Source organism: Adiantum capillus-veneris, chromosome 26 (genome assembly GCF_014529385.1).
Source record: "Adiantum capillus-veneris isolate H3 chromosome 26, ASM1452938v2, whole genome shotgun sequence".
In the NCBI taxonomy this organism is placed as follows: Eukaryota; Viridiplantae; Streptophyta; class Polypodiopsida; order Polypodiales; family Pteridaceae; genus Adiantum; species Adiantum capillus-veneris.
Genome location: NC_140956.1, coordinates 77,186,977 through 77,207,465, shown reverse-complemented (window position 1 = coordinate 77,207,465; position 20,489 = coordinate 77,186,977). Strand labels below are relative to the sequence as shown.

The window sequence follows — 20,489 nt, the reverse complement described above, 5'->3', positions numbered from 1 at the left end:
GAAACAGATTCTGTAAAGGAAACACCCTTGGATACTAGGATAGCAGTCAATATGATAGATGGAATGTATTCAAAAAGACCATTGCCAATTCTTGAGGTGGAAGAACAATGGCCACAGGATTTGTGGGAACATATCAGAAACAGAAAAGATGGAAGCAAAACGCTTCAACCGGCACCGACCACGGAGATCAACCTCGAGCATGAGCTCTACCCAAATGATATCCGTTCACTGTATGGTAATACATGTACGGAGATATCGGAAGACAACAAACCTCGGTCATTGAAGACTTTACCTTCATTTATTGGAAACCATGAAACCAGATCATAGGTAAAGAAAGTACCATCTCAATGGAAGGCTAATCCTAAGATGATGGATACCAAAACTCTTCATGAGCTAATGTCATCCCCTATCCGTTGTATGCTAACTCTATCAAAGTTACTACAGACAATACCTCATCTTTGTACAGAGGTGGGCAAAAATTTGGAGAAAATAGGGCTGGTAATTTCGCCACCAAATGTTTCTCCAAAAACCTTGAATACCCAAATCTCAAAACAAGCTAAACATGAGCCAATGCTAGTAAACAAGGTAGGAGATTATTATGAAGGAGAAGAATGAAATACTACCCTACCCGTGGAGTACAAAGACGTGAAGTCGATAGCAATATTGGATAGTGGAGCCTAAATAGCCATAGCAACCAAAGCAATGTGGGAAAAATGGGGGAAACTTGCTCTCTGGAAAACTAGAATGAAACTCCAATTAGGAGATGGGTATCTAGAGAGACCTATTGGCATTTTTGAGCAAATCGTAGTGACCTCTTACGAAATTGCATATGAACACACGTTCTCCATTATGAATTTTGATGAGAGTAGCAATGTCGATATCATATTGGGTAGACCATTTATACGTCAACTCAAAATGGTACAAGATTGGGGTTATGACTACATCTACCTAAGAAACAAGGATATCACTACAAAGATCAGTGTCACGGACCATAGCTATAGATATGTGGAATGAATTCTAGGAGAGGAACTAAATTCCACAATTGACCAAGAAGAAGAAATGCCTGCTTGGCTACAACACAAAGCTCAAATTGGACCGGTGAAGCTTTTGAGGGTGGCAGTTTTAAAAGAGAGGATTGCATTCGTGATAGGTCAACACAACACGAGGCATATGTACCAGAGCCTTTTCCAGAAGAGATGTTTGAACCTTTTGGATGGCAGCAAATATTGACCACTCTTGATGTATGCGTAGATGAGGTGACCCTGACCAAATTCTGTGATGAGGAAGGATATAATATCATTCCATGCCAGATGATGAGTGTCAACCTAAACCCAAAATCAGAATTGAAGCCCCTAACAAGGAAGAAGTTGCAGATTATCGACAAATAGTGGAAGCCCCTAACAAGGGAGAAGTTGTAGATCTTAGTAAGGGACCTTAACCAAACAGATGAAGAATCATTCTAGGAATCCACGGATAAGTTGTTAGAAGATAACGCAGACGAGGAGCTTTTTAGTAGCTCAGATCAGAACATCAAACGAAAGGATCGACAAGTGATCTACTATGATTTTCCGAACCAAAATCCTCAAAGACAGTGTAGATATCGGAATAAACGCATGAACAAACGAAACAAGGCGAAAGAATACTCAGTACCTTTGTTAGCCGACAAAACGTAGTACTTAAGGTTGGTTGAAGCAACAAATTGCCTTAAAGATGGGATATCAAAGAGGTACATGAGACTTGACTCCACCAAAACAAAAATGAAAAAGAAGAACACACCAAAATCACAAACAGAGAGTAGTACAGAAAAAGCAATGAAATTGTCCAAAATTGAGCGCAAAAACAAGTACAATGAGTTGAAACAAGCTTTGAAGGAAGTTTGGACAACAGAATTGGAAACCGACGAGGATTCAAATGATGATAAGTTTGATGCACCTTCCCACTACAAGAAGTACACTATTCAAGATAGAAAAATTGTGGTGCAGAAACCCAAACGAGCTTGGAACTTCATACGATGGGCGTGAAAAAGCCAAATGCATAAACTTAGCAAAACCAGGTGAAGAACCTAAACCACCATACATTTCCACGGACCTCACCGACGAAGAAGAGCAGCTTTTGATAGATACACTCAAACGATATAAAGATGTATTTGATTGGTCATACAAAGACCTAAAAGGAATAGATCGAGAGATCTGTCAGCACACGATACCCCTTAAAAGTGATGCCAGACCACGTAGCCAACGTCCTTATACATACAATGAGACTTTTGCCAAGAAAATTAAGGAAGAGATAGACAAACTGAAAGATGCAGAGTTTATCTACGAGATCGAACATACAGATTGGGCATCCCCGATTGTGGTAGTACCCAAAAAGAATGGCAAATTTTGTTTCTGTGTAAATTTCATATAGGTAAATGCTGCCACCATCCAGGACAACTATCCATTACCAATAATGGATCATGTTATTGAGAGAGTAGCGGGGAAAGAGGCCTATAGTTTTTTAGAGGGTTCTCCGACTACAACCAATTAACCATCAAAGCAAAAGATCGGCATAAGACAGCTTTTGCAACAGAGTGGAGTATATTTGCATACAGGGTAATGCCTTTCGGCTTGACCAATGCACCTGTCACTTTTCGGAGACTAATGAGTCATGCATTCAAGGAATATCTCAAACAATTTCTAGAGATATACATGGATGATTTTTGTGTTCATTCTCACCTGAGAAGTGATCACATAACGCATCTAGGAAAAGTCTTTGAAAAGTGTAGAACTTATCGTATTTGCTTAAACCTTGAACAATGTGTCTTCATGGTAAGACAAGGTAAAATTTTGGACCACATTGTGTCCAAAAACAGGATTTCCACTGATCAAGAAAAGATACAAATAATTGCCGAACTATCGAGACCAACGAAAATGAAAGAAGTGCAGGCATTTATGGGACATTGTGGGTACTACAGGTGCTTCATATACATGTATGTTGTACCGTTGTATTCCCTCATTGCTAAGTTTGAATGGACAAAAGAATGCGAGCAGGCTTTTCATAAATTGAAGCAGCAACTAATTTCTGCTCCAATTTTGCAAGCCCATGACTAGAGCAAGATCTTTCACATTCATGTTGACGCATCAACCCTATGCCATAGATGCATATTAGCCTAGCCCGGAGAGAAGAAAATGGATTTTCCCATTTGCTACTCTAGTTGACAACTGAACAACACGGAGAAAAATTATACCACTACAAAAAGAGAAGGTCTAGGAATGATACACTGTCAAAAAAATTAGACACTACCTTCTTGCGAACAAATTCGTTTTATACGTAGATCACCAAGCACTGTTATATCTGGTAAACAAACCTTGCAACATTGGAAGGATTGTTCGTTGGTTTATACTATTGCTTGAGTTTGATTTCACCGTAGTCGTAAAAAAGGGGACTACACACACACACACACACACATACACACACACACACACACACACACACACACACACACACACACACACGAGTTGATCATCTTTCGAGACTGTTCCATGGGGAAGCACCTGAAGGTATTGATGATGATCTTCCAGATTCGTACTTGTTTAACATTCAAATGGTTCCAAGGGGGAGTGAAGAGGTCATCCCTCTACTCACGATCGGATCATTACAGGTGGAAAGACAACCACCAATAATCCATCGAACAAGAAATCTCCAGCTTTTAGCAGGACAACTATACAAGCACGATAAGGATGGGATTTTGAGACTATGTATACAGCCAGAAGAATACAAATACTACCTCAAACAGGCTCACATACAACATACGGGGTTTCACAATGGGGAAACGCAATCATATCAAGGCTAAAGAGACTAGAAGTCTACTGGCAAAACATGGACACAACGTCCATACTTATGTAAAATCATGTGATATCTGTACAATACAACCTCCAGTGGAACATGCCACCCTGTTTTGAGTAGCACAAGCACCCAAATGGAGTACTCACATAACTGAGTACTTGACAAACAAGACCTTTCCAAAGGGATGGGGCAAGGCTAGAATGAGAACTGTAAAAGAAGAAGCAAAACGTTTTTTGCTAATCGCAAACCAACTGTATAGACGGGGAAAGGACGAACAACTACAATTGTGTACTATGGAAAGAGAATATTACGTTATCCTAGAACAAGCTCACTCAGGCCAGCCAGGGGGACATTTCTCTAATGATAAAATGGCAAAGCTAGTACTTCACTCAGGCATATGGTGGCCAACTTTGTTTGGGGATGCAGAGGCCTATGTCAAATGATGTGATGAATGTCAGCGCACAAAACCATCCCTACAAAGAGATGAAATGCCATTTAGGCCAATGATGGGCGTATGCGCTTTTGCCAAATGGGGCATTGACTTTATTGGCCCCATAATACCGCCTGCATATAGGTCGCACACACAGTACATCATAGTAGCAATATATTATATGACCAAATGGGCAGAAGCAAAGGCAACACAAAAAAACAATTCACGGACTACGGCTCAGTTCCTTTTCAAACATATCTTTATCAAAAATGGTCTACCCATTGAGATAGTGAGCGATAGGGGAACGCACTTCCTGAAAAACTTCAGTGAAAGCTTACTTGATGAATTCATGGTGATCCATAAAAAATCAGCACCCTATCACCCACAAGCTAACGGACAAGCCGAGAGCACCAATAAAATCTTATGCACGGTGCTCACCAAAATAGTCAATGATTCAAGAAATGATTGGGACCAAACGCTACACACTGCATTATGGGCTTACAAAGTAGCTTTTAAAACCTCCATCGGGATGACTCCTTTTAGCCTTGTGTTCGGGATTAATGCAATTCTACCCGTGGAATTCTTAATTAAACCACTACGAGTCGCAACACAATTAGGATGGACGGGACACACTGGAGCAATTGGATGAAACTAGAGTAAGAACGATAGTCGGGATATATTCTCAGAAAAGACAAATGAAAGCTTTCCATGATCAACACGTGATTAGCAAGGAGTTCCAAAAAGGGGATTCCGTTTTAGTGTATACCCTTAAACAACACTCCAAAAAACTCAAAAAGCGAGGGATGGAACCTTTTGTAATACATGATATATCACAAAGTGGTGCCATCAAGCTTGCAACATTGACAGGAGAGGAGATGCCTAATTGGATGAGTGGCTGCAGATTAAAGAAATATCCTCTTCCGTTGACACCAGAAGAACTCCAAATAATACATGCGACAACTCAGCACAGAAGTCAAGCCCACGACATTCAGGAATAGGGACAACAAGATGCCAAAATCAGAATACTAAAGCGAAAGGAACAGAAAAACCTTCAAAGAAAGGCCCAACAAAGTAATTGTATCAACTCCCCTCCAATAGCATCCATACAAACGGAGGCTACATGGTTAGGTGGCATGAATTTACGCATTATGCTACAACTTGCCGATGACACCACATAGCGTGCATTAGTAGACACTGGGGCAAGAGCAAATGTTGTCAACTACTCCACTTTCAAGAAATTAACAGAGGAACCTCTAACGCCAAATACTATGGGGTTCAAAGTGGCCAACAAAGGCACAATGAACAGTTTGGGACATGTAAATTTACTAATAACGGTTGATGGCACAATTTATCCTCATCATTTTCATGTAGTCGAGGATAAGGATCTTAACGAAACAGTTACTCTGGGAGTGACATGGATGCATACATATTAAGCCACACCTAACTGGCATGATAATAATTTGCAGCTCATGCAAGATGACCAATATTTTGCCACACCCTTTGTACAAACAGACTATGTATGGGAACCTCTTCAATCAATGGTTGATGCAATCCAGCGAGGTTCTCCAACGGAGGTTAGGAAAATCTGGGTAAAAAAGTCCATTATGCAAAATACTCCAAAGAAATTATGGATATCCAAGTGATAAGGTAATGCTAGCCCACCCGCAATGCATCAACAGAAACCATACCTCGCCAAACAGACCAAGGCTTTTGTCAAGCAACCTAGACCAGTCCAATCTCAACATCGACAAGCGAAACAGGTCAAGTGGGTATGGAAGCTCACCGCATGCCTCGACAATGAAGACCACATCCAAGCAATTTCAATGGTGACCAAAACAGAGCCCTCAAACACAAGACAAGGTAAAGTCACAACTTCTAGAGGCCACTATCCAACAAAGAGCACGTTTTCTGCAATTACTTATGTTCGAACCACGCAGCTTCATCATAACCTCACCATTGAAAACCACTAAACTTATTGTTTAGAACCCATCTCTTGCACAACATTTTGTTACTACATGCATATCCTCGATTCACATCATAGAGCCACAATATACGGCTATGCATAGACACATATTTCGTTTCCATGCATTCTGACACATGTTCGTCTAGGGCGACTCACTCTAGGAAGGGGGGAAAATGCAGCAAGATCATCATTTTGTATGTATTGGCATTATTCTTTTTCTTTTTCTTTTCTTTTCTTTTCTTTTAACAGTTTTTCAAAACTTTTCAACTCTTACAAAACGTAATCATGAGCCATATTGACACCATCTAAATGCCAGGTTAAGAATAAGTATGTATGAGAGATTACACTAATTTTGGTAAAATTTTGGCCAGCTAATAATAATTATAACTAATTTTCCCTTGCTAAAAAGCTAAAAACAACAAATAATCAACAAAAATTAAGAAGTTGAGTCAGGAAAGCGAAATTGACTTTTGAAATAAAACGCCGAAACTTCAAAGCAAGGGCTTCGAACATGGCAAATATGGAAAGATTCAGCAACGACGAATTTTGAGCCAACTTCTAAAGGATCAAAACTGCAGATTGAAGGCCATTTGTTGATCGAATATCTAAGAACGGTTTGAAATGCAGGTGATATGTGTTGGGTTAAAGGCCCGTGTGCCCGGCTGCCCGTTGTTCAGCCGCCCATGTACAGCCATTCATTTACTTATTCATAATAACTATACTCATAACTACACATTGTAGTGTGAGTACCGCCCCGCCACACACTGTGTCTATCTCCTTCTTCGTGCTGGCTCTCTGTGTGTGTGCTCTTCGATCCCAACAAGTGGTATTAGAGCTTAGTAGTGAGAGCATTGAGAGCTTCATCATCATTGTTGAGTGTGTTGAAACTTGCTGCTGTTTCATTGCCGTTTTTTGGTTTCGCGCACGCGCGCATTTCTAAAGAGCAGAAGGTTTTTCTGAGCTTGGCATTGGAAGGTTCAGCACTCCGTGAGTATTTTCAGCAGGTGTCCTGGGGTTTAACCCCCCTTTCGGAGCCATTTGTTCCATTAGAAATCCCATCCGAGCTACAGATTAGGAGCTGCGTTTTTCAGCTCTCTTTGGTAGTTTTCTGCTGCCAGAGCTTCCATAGCCATTACAGGTGCCATTGTTGTAGTGTCTTCCACTTACGTGAGCCCACATCTCATTTGAGAGTGTGTAGCCTCTTCTTGGAGTGGCCTCATACACACAGATAGAGTGGGAGTTTGGCGACATTGTCTTCTTCGACTACAGGTACAGGTACAGGTGCAGGTACAGGTACAGGTACGGGTACAGGTTACAGGTTATAGGGAGCTTTGGATACAGGTTTCTTCTGTGGTTACAAAACATGTATTTTGACTGTGGGACAGCCATGTATATGGTTGTGGTTTGAGTGGGAGCTTCTAATCTTCTGGGCAGTCTGTTTATGCGTGTTCTTGAGCTACAGGTTTACATCATCTATGTATGTTGATGGATGTGGATATGGCAGTTTGACAGACACTCCTTATGCATGATATTGTGGAGATTTGGTTCACTTATACATAGAGCGGCTTTGCTCTTGCTTGCAGTGTTGCGGTTTGAGTACGGACAGGTACTTGGTTGACAGTAGAGATTGGACTTCGTTGAGCTTGTGCATTGGTTATATGCTCACTTGGATCCATTTATGCTCACGGATTTATGTAAGCTTGGTCAGCTTATGTCTCTATTGTGGTTATTCAGACATGGAGTATGTTTATGCCTCTATGACAGCTCATTGTTGATGCATTTTGTGGCACAGTTTGCCTAGGCCGGTTGAGTTACAGGTGTCACGGGTTTATGCATTTGTTTGTGGATTTCTACGTACGTTTTTTTGACCATATTATGGGCTGATTTATACTCTATGCGTTTGCTCTTTGATTGAGCAGCAGGTGTTGTCAGATTTGCAACACTACTTTGTTGTGGCAGTTTGTTGGTTGGTTACAGGTTTCTCATTGTTGCATTCTTGTTGTAATGGGCACTAAAGAGGACACAGTTTTCAATATTGAGAAATTGGATGGTGCTAATTTCTCATATTGGAAAGATCAGATTTGGGATGTCTTGGTGCAGAAGAAACAGATTCGACCTCTAAAGTTGCAGGGAGTTAAGCCAGAGAACATGGAGAGGGATGATTGGGAGGAGTTGGATGAGATGTGCAGGTCTACCATTAGGTTTTCCCTTTCAAAGTCTGTTTATTACAATGTGAAAGATGCACAGGGTGGAGCTTATGAGCTATGGCAGCGGATTTGCGATATGTATGATAAGCATTCGGCTGCTTCTATGGTGTAATGGATTAAAAAGCTTATTGATTTGCAAATGGAGGAAGGTGCTTCCATGAATGCGCATTTGAATGAGTTCAATACAATTTTCAGCCAACTTGCTACGCAGAAAATTACGTTGAGGACAATGTAAAAGCTATGTTTTTACTTGTCACGTTGCCTGAGTCATGGGACACATTTAGGACAGCCATAAGTAACTCGGTTCCTGCGGATGAGTTGACAAGTACTAATGTGGACTCTAGTCTTCTCATGGAAGAGATTAATCGAAAGAATAATGCAGGTAGTAAGTCTTCTAGTGCAATGGTTGTCAGAGGCAGGACTATGGACAAGTATAAGTCCAACAGGGGTAAATCTAGAAGCAAGTCCCGTGCAGGCACAAGTAAAAAGGATGTGGAATGTTTTCATTATGGTAGAAAAGGCCATTTCAAAAAGGATTGCTACAAGTGGAAAAGGGAAAATGGAGATGGTAAGAAGAAAGACCATGATGCTAAGGACAAGCCTAAATCCAATGTCAAGATTGAGGAGTTAAATGCAACACAGGGAGAGTGTAGCTCTCAAGATGACCATGTATGTGCTCCGACTAGTGCTACTAGTGAAGAGATTGGTGATGTGTTGCTTGCATCCTATTTTGATGACGCTTTTCTTCTCACTCATGAGCGTAGTATGCCTATGGATTGGGTCATTGACAGTGGTGCTTCTTTTCACGTTACGCCTCATAGGTCATGGTTTCATGACTATGATGCTTCGAGCACAGGTACTGTCAGGTGTTGCAATACCTCTCCTTAAGTTTCGTTGCATTCCGAATTCGTTTGGATGCCAAAAAGGCGTGATAACTTAGCCCGGTGAGATCTTACATAGACTGATTTTCAGACCAGGAAGTGGTTGATTTGCTTTTTCTGTAGTATGAATATCCCTCTGAGTTCACTTTGGTGAGATTGACACTCTCATTAAGTCTCCGTGCCCCATCCCGAATCGCTTCCTTGCATATTGACATTATGTTAGTACCAAAAAGGTATGCTGTAGATGTCCGTCGCGACGACCCGCTAACACCTAGTCACCACTTTTACTCCTTGTGAACAGTTAAAGTGCTTCAGATTGCAGATTGGTTCCTTGAAAACACTTTGAAGTACTTTTTAAACACCATTCAGTATTGTGGAGCACTTCAAAGAAATCTCTTCACTCAATCCTTTCCACTTAGCCCTTCAAAGTAGATTCAAGGAGCCTTTCAACACTTTCAAGCACTTCCTCACCACTTTCTGACCACATGTTAAGCACTTTCAAGCATATTGTAGGCACTATTGAGTATTTCAGAGAACTTTCTAACCACCTGGTTACGACTTTCTTTGCACCATAAAGCATTTCAAATCACTTTCTGACCACCTATTAAGCAACATTGAGCATTTCAAAGCACTTTCTTACCACCTAGTCACCACTATGTGCTCCTTGTGAGGAGTTTAAGTGCTTCAAAGTGCTGATTGATTCCTTAAAAGAACTTTGAAGTACTTTTTAAGCACCATTCAACAATGTGGAGCACTTCAAAGCACTCTCTTCACTCAATCCTTAGAACTTGGTCAAAACCTCATAACTATCTAGTAAGCAGTATAGAGCTATATCAAAGCACTTCAAAGTACTTTGAAACACTTTCTTGCCACCTATCAAGCATTCTCAAGCATATTGTAGGAACCTTTGAGCACTTCAAAGCACTTTTAGGTGCTTTTAGGCATTTGTAAGCACTTTCTCCTCCAAGTAAGCAGTTTAGACCTATCTCAAAGCACTTCATAACATAAAGCACTTCTAGTCTTACGTCTAACCACTTGGTCAACACATTCTACTTATCTATTGATCAATTTGAATTTATCACAAAGCACTTCTAGGAACTTTTAGCGACAAGCCTACCTGCAAGGAGTCCAAATCTTCTTTAAGTCACCCCGAATCAGTAGTGACACCTGCCTTGGACAGCATCTTGGTGATAGCTGTGACCTCTACCTTTTTACGGTCTACCTCCCATGGATCTGAATCGGATGAGGTCTTGAGCACCTCCAGCTCCTTGTTTAGTTGGTCCAATTCCCTGTAGAAGTCACTGTAAGTAGAAAAATTCCCTTCATTTCTAAGCCACACGTCCCTCTTTTCCTGTAGCTGCACTTTCACCTCACCCAGCAGCCTCTCATTCTCCTACCCACTAAGTCCCTCCGCCATGCTAAGCACCAACTGAATATACATTGGTGTCTCTACTGCCTGAAATGGCTGCAGCAGTTTGCTTGCTAACATTGTCGCTATCAATGACAAGGCACCATCACAGATAGATGCTTCTATTTGAATGACACTTTTCAAGCCATAATCGGTGTGAAAGTTGTTGATCTTCCACTCCAAACCCCCTTTTTGCATCTTGCAGTTTTCAAGGACACTGCCACCAAACCTTGTCCATGCAATCCGATATCCAATTGGATCACTCACTGCTACTGGACACCTCTCATATACAAAACCTTATGCAAATTTTGCTAGCAGCTCACCATTGGATGGGGTTGCTTGATATACCTTTTGGTACAAAGCCAGAACTCATTACTCACATGGTTGAGAAATAGCTTTGTGCTTTTCTTGTGCAGGCACTTGAAGACACTCAGCCACTCCTCATTGAGGATATCTTTATTTGTGAGCTCTTTAGGAAGATTCCCCTCTAGGCTCAGCCCGTACTCCTCATGCAGTTCCTCGGCCAAGAAGAAAAATCCTGATAGCCATGGGTACTCCAATGTTGTAAGCACCAAAAAACAGAGCTTGTTGAAAGCCCAACTTTGCAGACACTGAAGCAATGGAGAAAAACAATGCAAAACATACACATGCATACCTTTTGATGACTTTGTTGACAGCTTCAAGTTGGATGCAATGCCTTCCAAAGTGCCAGGCACAGCCTTTACCTCCACTTTTGATGGATTGCTTTGTGTCACTTTCTCATTGGTTGGAGGGGTTTAATCTTGAAGTTCAAGTTCAGACATTGTGCCCTTCCCGATCTTGTGCCTTGGTAAACCGTGTGTAGGTGACTTCATCTTGCAGCCTACAGCTTGGGTGTATAGTAAAGAGGATGAGCTTATGAGCACGCAGAGAAAGACTAATGCCTACAGATCCAAGTGCTATAGTATGGTGCATGCAAAGCTTGACTTCGGTAAAGCACACAGGCAAAATGGGACATGCATACATCTAAGCCTCAGCAATTCAAAATTGTTTATGAGCACGGTTGGGGACCTCTTTTTGCGGAAAGGATGCATGTCTTATGAGCACGAGAAGAAAGACTAATGCATGCATACACCTCCAAGTACTACAGTATTCATGATGTATGCAAATCTTCACTTCAAAAGCAGCAAGAAAAATGGCACATGCAGACATGGAAACCTCAGCAATTCAAAATGGTAGTAGGGTTTACCTTCTTAGTCCAAAAAAGCAGAGGCGAGAGTGAATGAGATGAGCATTTGAGTTTCGAAGCTCAGGGAGATCACCTAGCACGCAGGAAGAATCTATCAAAAGTTGACGTCGTCCTATGACAAGTCACATCATGCATATCTTGAAATGATGAGTGAGCGGTCCCTCCCTACAATCAATGGCTCCTTCCAATTACTAAGGCCATTAATATTTCAAAATTCCTCTTTTATTTTTTGAAAATATCACACAAATTCCTTTCCAAGTGGTCTCTTGGTGGTACCCCAAAAAGTGAAATAGTGGTACCACCAATACATGCTTAGACCCTTATCAACAGTTTCCAAGTGGTCTCTTAGTGGTACCACCAATACATGCTTAGACCCTTATCAAAAGTTTGCAAAAGATCTACAAATGGTTTTGCCAAAGCCACAATCCTCTCTATATTATGCCACAAAACTAGTGAGTTGACAAGCTATGCACATCTTGTAGCTATATCTGGATAGCTAGGATACTTGTTGATCCATGCATCCCATTGTCTATCAGCTATAATTTCAATCAATGCAGGCTTCACTTCTTGCAAGGTGGAAAGAACATAGTATGTGGTAACAAACCTTGTCACACAAAAAATCTGTAAAGTTCTATTGGGAAACTTTGTTTGAAAAAGAGCAAACAAAAATTGATGATCTCTGATATATTTTACCACATGGTTTGCATCCAATAGATTTTTTTTTATGCAAGCCATTTTACCAATTTATTTTAGAAGTAAATTAAGAGTATGTGTTGCACATGCCACCCAAGTAATCTCTAGATACTTAGCTTCGATAGCCGTTCTTGCAGCCTTGTAGTTGAATGCATTATCTATGATGGTTGCAGTCACATGCTTTGGTCCACTTGCTCTTGCTATTGCACGAATGTACATCCCTATTAGATAGTCGCTCATCTTCTCTTTCAATGATGTGGCAATATCTTTTACAAACATGGGGGCTTTAGGGTTGATAAGCATCACATTGATCAGTGGATTCTTTTGACAGTTAGTCCATCCATCTAATGAACTATGGTGTAACCATATGTAGAAACAAAGACTAACACTTTACGCTTGAGGACAGATTCAATATTGTCTTTCACTTTATCTAGATACTCAGTGCACATCTTCTTGTAATCATGAAGCACAAACCCTTTTTTGGTTGTGCTCATCAAAGCATCTTGAAATATGGGGTTAGATATAGCATTGAATGGTATACCACATGCCACAAAATCTTGCCTCCATTTCAAGTGCAACTCAAACAACCACTACTTATCTAACGCTTTATACAAAATCTATCCATTGGATGATGCTTTGCATGATTTAGTTGTGCTAAGGGCCACTGCTGATGTTGAAGCATGCCCATCAAGAGGAGTCAATTGAGGAGAACATTGCTCACTTTCTTGTATAAACACATCCTTCATTTCCTCATTGCCAATGGACATTCAACATCCACAAAAACTTCTTTAAAGGAGCTATCTTTCTTTTTAGCTATAATAATTTGATGTGATTTGCAAGAGTACTTGGGAAATCTTACATGAATATCTTTTGGATGGACTGTACACTCCAACACATTGCCAAGGACTTTAAACAAATTCTCTTTGATTCTAGTCTCATTACCACTGGACTAGTGGCCACATGAGTTGCATTTCAATCGAGATGTATTCTTTCTGTCACACAACCTCCGGGGGTTCACTATGTGTAAAACTACCATATCGTGTGCGTTCAAGACAAATTTTGTAAAACCCCTTATCTGTGAATTTCTTAAGGAATATAATGTACCCTTTTCTTTTAAAATTTGTAATTTTTTTTTCAATTAAAATAAAATGATATCCTTATGTGTATATATTTTTGTAAGTTGCAAGAACTTTAAATACCTTTCTGTTGAACTCACCTGATAGGTTACATGTTTCTTAGGTGACCTCCCCGAGCACACAACTCATGCACATAACTCCACTAGTGTTATTTCACCATGTTGCACAAGGATAATGTGTTGGTAGCAACAAATTCAACTATCAATTTTGAGAGCAAAAACAATTTAAGCATCAAACAACACAAGCAATGCTTTGAACCAATAGAGAAGCTATCGGGTCTCATACTCTATCTATAGTTCTAATGCTCTATCTATCAATCTCATGCTCTATCTATCATTCTGATGGTCAAAATCTATCGGTCTCATAGCCAATCTATTAGTCTCATGCTCTATCTATCAATCAAATGATTAAAATCTATCTACATTATCAATTAGACTCACACTCTATTTATGAGTCTCATGGTCAAAATCAATCTACATCACCAATTTACAATAAGAAATGATGGTCTATCATTCTCTATGCATCAAATCATGACAATAAACCCACATCATTTGAAATGAAAAAGGACATAACGATTTAAAACAAAATATTTTGATCATATTGTGTTCACATTCTACTACATTGATTTATCTAAAGTGCAAGCTTTTGGCTTTCACACACTATGATAATCAATAATCTTAATCACTTATAAAAAACAATACATATAAATCATATCATTTCACATTGCACTATATTGATTTATCTAAAGTGCAAGCTTGTGGCTTTCACACATTACGATAATCGATAGATTTAACCAAGTCTAGGAAATGATTATCATTACAAAATGCACAAGCTACAAGAGCTACAAGTGACATTGCTAAATGATAATCAATTACAGACCTTGACAATTATCATATGTATGTGAAGTGCAAACACGAAGTTCTCACACTTCACCATAGATCTTTAAGCGCTTATATATCTACATTTCAAGAACATGTATGACCACATAGTACGATAGAAAATGTAATCCAAACAAAGATAATCAAATATCAATATATTTGGACATGCTATTCCTAAATTTTAATTCTAGCGAGAGCATAGTGTGAATGGATCTACACAAGATAGAAAAATATCTACCTATGTTCAATTTGAAGTGAGAAAATCTCTCCAAGTCAAAATCGAATACTAAACTATATAAAACTAATCTCTATTATTTTATATTTCTCAAATTGATTACCTCAAGTGAAAGTACACTCTGTACACAATGGTAATACCCTAAATTATGTCACTAATTCACTTCCAAGTGTCAGTTAACCGAGCACATGGAAAGTGACCCCTAAAAAACAAACACCTTGCAAAGAGTGAGACCTTGTAAAGAGCTTATATTATTTGACCCAAAAAACTAAAATTATTTGTGAAATTTTGATCAACAAAAAATTAAATAATTTTTGAAAAAATATATTTTAAAACTACTTTATTGACTTTTATTCTAATTATAAAGTCAAGGGTTTGCATTAATTGTAGAATTGATTACCTTTTGAAGTGTCAAATTTGCCCAAGAGGCAGCGTTGTCTACTTATATACATTTTATTTTATCAAAAATTCTTTTGATCGAAAAAAAAATGATCAAAAAATTGAGAAGTTATACGAAGCCCCATTTTGCTGACGTGACACTGTATAAAATGGACATACAATATGGACATATTATTCATCTCCTAACAAATAATGCTACTTAGCTCGTTCTTCTTCAAGATGGTGTGGATCTCATCATTCTTATGGCAGTGATTATTGAGGTAATGGTGCTACCGATGCATCCACACAACTGAGAGAGCATCCACCTCTCTCTTTAATAGAGAGAATGCCACATAGCACACCACATAAACCTTGGGGATCACATGAGTTTGATACTAGTAAGGTGTACAAAACCAAGGATTGGGCATTGGTTATGGATAGGACCACAAAGTCCATGAGACAAAGGGTTTGACAACTATGTACGCTGCAATTTGGGCACTCTTCGATGGCGCATTTGGATGCTCAGGATTAGGAGAGGAGTAATTGCATCATTGATGTCATTCATAGAGATTACATGCCATTAGATGGAGATGATCAAGTCTCTAATGATTGAATCTTGAGCATGGCTATTGCAAGAATGTCACATTGTTGATTAGAGGCAAGAGACATGTACAAGATTAATGAGTTAAATCCGGCATGGTTGGACATAGAGGAATGGATGGGGATCGCCTGAAATGCAGAGGAACATCTAGAAAGGCTTTAGAATTAAAGATATACGGAAAGAGTATTCCTGGAGTCTATAGGATCGTCTCATCTTGGAGGTGGAGGCTACGAGACTCTTCGACATGAGTTTGTAAGTATTATACACTATTTAAATAGCATATGTGCATATGTTTTTCTAATATTTATCTTACAGAAACTTTCACGAATCATCCTCTGACACATCAAGAAGAAAAATATGGATTCAAGCATGGATTGTCAGCTTTTTTTGTACCAGCTTTAGAATGAGGGAGACGTCGTTGACTAAGAGGCATTACCTTGACGAGTATGGTTTATGTATACATTTTCATTGAGTATAGTTCATGTATAGTTAGATGTTGGTTATGGTTTTGGCTATACTCATGTATACTCAATTTTGGTTTTGGTTATGATTATGAACATTGTTGGGTCAATGCATGCTAAGGTGGTACACGTTTTGTGGTTAAAACCAAACCTTGAATGCTTGTGCCTTTTGGCACTTGTAAACCTTATAAATTTTAAATTCCGAGTGGATAATGATGAAGTGGAGAGGGAACATGGCCCAACTTACCTGCCACAAGCGAGCGAGCACACGTGCATGCAAGAGAGAGAGAGAGAGAGAGAGAGAGAGAGAGAGAGAGAGAGAGAGAGAGAGAGAGAGAGAGAAACTTTGTAGAAGCTCAAAAAAGATGGCTCTCAAAAGAACAAAAGCACCATGGACACTGAGAATCATGCTTCCTAAAGAATTAGGCACTGGAGGGCACAAAATAGTAGGACCTTGAATAGCAGGGGAGACAAGGTTTAGGATTGAGTGTATTCCACTATCATGGGAAAGAAGAGCATTACGCCGACATGTACTTGACTGATTATGTGACTTTGCGATGCAGGTTTATGGGTTGCATGTGAGGTATTTTGTGTGTAAAGAAGGTGGTTGTTGGCATGCCCCCAAAATCAAATATCCATGCCAAGGAAAGTTTTGTTACAATAGAGGAGCTCCATCAAGAATATGGCCTTAGCCTCGTGGGTGAGAGTCCATGACAACTGAGTGACAATGATGTGCCCAAAGACATGTGGCTCACCGTGTTCAAAGAGCCCCAAAGAGGAAGTCCAAAGGTACACCGTAAGACAGTGAAGCCAGAGTTTTATGAGTCATTCATGCTGCAGCATCATAACATATACCAGGAGCCTCCCATAAATTACACTTTTTCTATCGCCTATGCCCATGCTTTTGTTCTAAAAAACTAAACAGCCGGTAGCACAACTCTAAAGAGCCCAATAAAGAAGAAAAACTGGGAAAGAAAATCTATTTCTTGGGCCCGTGTTCACTGAAGAAGTTGTGGCCAATGTCATAAAGAAAGGCACTTATACCCAAAAAGTTGACAGGTGGAGGGAGGCCAATGGGGCCACACAAGTTCCGGCATCACCTCTACTTAATGTGAAGCTTAAAGGGAAACATGAGGTAGAGCAAATGGCCACTGCAAATGTGGATTTGCAAGACCATATATTGGTAGCAAAGAAAATGGTTAGCACCTTCAGTGATAAGGTTCATGAGACGAAAGAGCAGCTACAGAGAATGAATGTAGACTTGGAGGCAGAAAAGGCAAACATGCACAAAAAGAAAGGTCTCTTGGATGGCATAGCTGTATTTTGAAAGAAACTGATAGATTCTCAGTGCCAATTGCAAGCAATAGAGGTAGCGAGTGAAACTGCAAGCACAAAGGAAATCATAAGGCTGCATGCTTAAATTAAAGTTGCAAAGGAAGTTTTACAGATTCTAGGAGCTTCAGAGATGCTTGACTATGAGAAGCATGCAACAACTTGCAAGGTAGAGAGGGATAGGATGCCAGAATTTCTTGACTAGGATTATTGCAAGCTGGAGTTTTGCAAAGACATACTTAAAATGCTAGGGCAAAATCATGTGTACACAATTCATCCATTTCCCCCGTCAAACAATCACATTAGGAAAAGTTTGGACTAAAAAATGGGCCTTGTACGAAATGCCAGGTCAACGTAGAGAGAGATAATAAAAAGTCCCTAATTTCATTTTTGATATTCACTTTCAAAAAACTCGGATATCAGATTTGGGGGGTACGTTTATTAAAACTCTCAAAAAGTGTTCAGACAATGATAACATACGACGGCTCCGAATTGAACGTCGATTGTCTCAATCTTTTGGATTTTTCAAAACTAAGATTTGGCGCTCAACGAGGTGCATTGAATGTTATTCTTCTCCTCAGTTTCGCGTCTCTCTTGCTTTCCGCCTGCGCGCAGTCTCCTTCCTTGAGCTCTCTTCCATTTGCTCCACTCTTGCGCTCTCCTCCGTTTTGAGATTTCTCATTCACCAAGTCGTCTCAATGTCATTATCATCTTCACACAGAACTCAGACGAGGAGTCAAAACGATGTGTATCATATGCATATCGAACTGTCCAGAGAATACGAGCCCCTCGACAAGAAGAATAAGCGAGGCATCATTTCCGAAGCTTCAAAAGAGAACTTCAGATTTCAAGGTTAAAAAAGCGTCTTTGGGTGGATGGTAGGATATATCTTGAGCATCCTATCACCAACTCAACTCCACCGTTCAGAAACATAACGTCATTTTGCTGAACTATGTAGGAGACAGTTATTCTGGTTTATATGGCTACACCAAGCATTTGGCGGCCAAAAGTGATATCCTTAAGCTTGAGAGAGACCTTGCACACAAAGAAAACTTTTGCTTGAAGCAAACTGTGACAGAGTGTGCTCAACAACTAAAAGGCAAGGACAAAAGCATCACGCAGCTCATGCAGGATCTCAGAGAAAAAAATATTGTCTTGGGTCCTCGGTTAAGAGAACGACGCTTACGAGACATTGAACAGCTGAAGGTTGGTTCTGGGGATTTGAAGAAGAGGGTTAAAGCAATCAAGTAAGATTATCATTCAAGCAGGTTTAATTCATCTTTACATTTGTAGTTTTATATCTTACTTTTCATATTTATGCTTAGATCGTTGTTACATCCTCAGTCAAATATTGACAACAACACACCAACTTCTTCAATTCCTTATGGTCTCATACTAAAACGCAAAGATGTCGCCGGACTTTTGGACGATAAGCGCTACTGCAAGATTTTTGCTAAGCAACTTGACACTCTTTTGAAACAGAATCAACTCCAAAGACATGATGTTCAGTTAATTCTGGATGAAGCCGGAATATCCAACAAAGGTTATTCTGAAATTTTTAGGTATGTCTGGTGTTTGAATCAATTGTCTTCACTTGTCAAATCAAATGTATGCAATTTTTAGGTATATTGGATATGTGTAGCATTTGAAAACTTGGAAATAGTCCATTTACTTAATTTTCTGTTTACAGAACTATGTAGCAACAAAGTAAGAAGTTCAATCTCAAGCACACGTTGCTGCCAAATCCTTTCTCCATTCGAAAGACAAGACTGGAGGTCAACTAGGAAGTGCTTCGGACATTGGGCACTCCTTTTCACATTGAAGCAATGTACAGATCGCCATCAGCAGAGGAAGTGGTCTATGACAAATACAATAATATATTTTATGATTTAGTAGCTTTGCAGACATATATTGTTCAATTGTTTGAGGTTTCTCAAGAGGAATGCAATGGAGTCTTGAAGTTTGTGCTTAAACTGGATAAGTGCGAGCTAGTGAAAGAGACAAAGGTTGAACGTGTCACAATAACACTTATGAATAGAGCATTAGATGAAAGCATTGCTTCAGACGACCCTAGAAACTTTAGCATGCAATCCGAAAACAATATTTTCTTATTAGCCACATTCAAGGTTTGATATCAACAAGTTTTTGCTTTAAAAAATGGTTAGACATATTTCATTTGATTGGTTTGGTTTTCCCATTTCAGGTGCCTGCAGAGAATTTCGATATTCTTAACTGGGTTTTCCATCAAACAAGTATTCCTAAAGTCATAAGAGAACAGAGAAATGGAAAGACACTCGATGTATTAGGCATGGGTTCATACACAGTAGAGTGGCATATGGCTGGAGATCTCAAAACCCTAAAGTGTATGTACAACATCTCAAAAGGAGCAACAAGTAAAAGCCCTTTTTTGTATTGCATGGGAGGAGTCATTGGTCTTGACAAAAGAAATTGGAGGAGAGCACCGGACAGGCACTTGCAGGACCTTAACTTCCGCCAAGTGTTGGATATTCCGCTATCCAGAGTACATATTTGCACGATGCATGCACTCTGCAGAATCATTGAGAAACTTATGTTTCTGTATATTTTTTTTGCTTGGACCACTCGGCTAGCATCAACAAAACAAAGGGCTATATTATCATTGGAAACAGTTTTCTCAGATATGGGCTTGCATGGAGGACATGTGAAAATAGAGCAGGACTAGAAGAGGTCTAAGAATGGTCGAGATGTGCCAAAGAAGTTGTCTATTGGTGGTGTGAAAGCCCGTCTCTTCTTGTCGATGCCAATAACTGGTAGACAACGCAAAAGCCAAAGTGCTCAGGAAAGGTTGACATTG

The 20,489-nt window shown here is 39.7% G+C and overlaps 1 pseudogene; it reads left to right on the top strand.

The window, feature by feature from the left end:
• The first annotated feature begins 17,068 nt into the window (after positions 1-17,068).
• Positions 17,069-17,861, top strand: LOC147423688 (uncharacterized; annotated as a pseudogene).
• The last annotated feature ends 2,628 nt before the right edge of the window (positions 17,862-20,489 follow it).